This window comes from Canis lupus, chromosome 25 (assembly GCF_003254725.2).
Source record: "Canis lupus dingo isolate Sandy chromosome 25, ASM325472v2, whole genome shotgun sequence".
NCBI classification, from domain to species: Eukaryota; Metazoa; Chordata; class Mammalia; order Carnivora; family Canidae; genus Canis; species Canis lupus.
Genome location: NC_064267.1, coordinates 50,305,374 through 50,307,549, shown reverse-complemented (window position 1 = coordinate 50,307,549; position 2,176 = coordinate 50,305,374). Strand labels below are relative to the sequence as shown.

Genomic DNA, 2,176 nt, shown 5'->3' with positions numbered 1-2,176 from the left:
CCTCTCTGGGTTCTTCTCTGCTTGCTGCTGGTCTCTGTGCAGCCGACGCTAATCCATGTGGGGAGAAGACAACTCTGAATACATTTCTGTTCCTGAGGGAGGATTAGTTGGAGGTTGTTTTTAAAAAGTATGAAACTGAAATGTGCCTGAAAAATTCAAGCACATAGAAAGTGTGTGGCCTGCAGTGAGGATGCCCCTCTGTTTACACCAATCACTGTCCCAACTCTGGAGATTTGGGGTTTCTACTTCTGCATCTTTGGGGAGGAGGAGGCCTGAGGGTGCATTGTATTTCATTTAACTTGTTTTTCCATTACAGATATATGACCACACCCACAGCAGGTCTGAATTTTTAATCTTCTATCAAATACTGTGCAATCCTCACGTTCTACAACAGTGACATTCTCTTTCAGGGTCTCAGTGTTCCATTGTGTGCGGGACCAAGACTTTCTCATTTCAATCTGTGAATGGCTGTTTAGGATTGTACATTTGTAAAATTAATTTGGTAAGCTAACATACACTATAGCAGTAATTTCAGATGTAGTTTTCAATAAATCATCAGTTGAGTGTAACACTAGGTGCTCATCGCGTCATAAGCCCACCTTGTTGCTCATTATCCAGTTACCCACACCCTCCCCTCCAGAAACCCTCAGTTTGTTTCCTATATAGAAGAGTCATTTTAAAACTTTATTCTGAAAAGGGCACTGAACCTGAGATCTACTGCTTAATATTTTTAAGGGCACAGTATATCATTATTGATTGTAGGTACATGTACAGCACATTGCTAAAGTGTTTCCTCTTGTTGACAGAAGTTTATGTCTGCTAAATAATAACTCCTCCACCCCACTGGGGAAACCTCCATATACTCCATCAAGTATTCGGGACACACTTCATCACATGGTCATGTGTTTCTGGCCCAGCCTCTGCACAGCCTCCTTCACATCCTTGTTTCGCAGACTGTAGATGAGGGGATTGAGCATTGGGATGACCAGCGTGTAGAAGACAGAGACCACCTTGCCCTGCTCCATGGACTCAATTGCTCCTGGCTGGGCATACATGACAAAGAGAGTCCCAAAAAAGAGAGTCACTACAGTCATATGGGAGCCACAGGTGGAGAAGATCTTGCGTCTCCCAGCTCCTGACCGCATCCTCAGGATGGTAGCTACTGATGTAGCCATAGGAGATGAGGATCACAAATGCCAAACCCACAATCATGAACCCACAGATGCCAAACATGAGAAGTTCATTGATGGCTGTGTTGCCACAGGCGATCTGGAGCAGAGGGGGTACATCACAGAAGAAGTGGTTGATGCGGTTGGAGCTGCAGAATGGGAGGTGGAATGTGAAGCTGGTCTGCACAACAGAGTTGAAGCAGCCTCCACTGTAGGTGCCCAGCACCAGGCGAGTGCAGGCAGACTGGCACATGGTGCTGGGGTAGCGCAAGGGGCTACAGATGGCCATGAAGCGGTCATAGGCCATGACACCTAGGAGTAAGGCTTCAGTTGTGGCTAGCAGGGAGAAAAAGAATAACTGGGTGGCACATCCTGCAAAGGTGATGACCTTGGACGAGGAGAAGAAGTTGGCCAGTGCATTGGGGGCGATCACAGATGAGTAGCACAAGTCCACAAAGGAGAGGTTCTTGAGGAAGAAGTACATTGGGGAGTGCAGGCGGGCATCCAGGGTGATAACAATGATCATGAGAATGTTGCCCAGTACAGTCACCATATACAGGGCCAGGAACACAGCAAAGAGCAGGGCCTGGGTCTCAAGGCCACCTCCAAATCCTTCCAGCACAAAATCTTGAAAGTAGGCCATGGAGAGGTTTCCATTACTGTGGGATGGCATGAACCTCAGTCCTCACCACGGGAATTACACCTCCAGTATTAGCAGATTAAGTAGGTCAAGCTAAACTTCTGCTGAAGATAATTTAGAAAAGATAACAAAACCAAAATCTGATCGAAGGTAAAAGAGAGTTAATGGGTTAGTGAAGAATTATTTTAAAAATTTCAAGATAAACACATAGGCCCTCAGATTTCATTACTGAGAGCTTATTTCTCCTTGTTACATAAGCCCATTTTGCAGAAGAATCTGTGTGGGCAGGTGGTTATCAGTGAGGGTTTGACTGTTGTGTGGAATTCCTGCTACAGTGGTTGGTTAGCAGGGACGATGCTAGATGCAC

At 45.9% G+C, this 2,176-nt stretch overlaps 1 pseudogene; it reads right to left on the bottom strand.

Annotated features, from left to right (window-relative positions):
* Positions 1–704: 704 nt before the first annotated feature.
* Positions 705–1,946, bottom strand: LOC112670162 (olfactory receptor 12-like; annotated as a pseudogene).
* Positions 1,947–2,176: the final 230 nt, after the last annotated feature.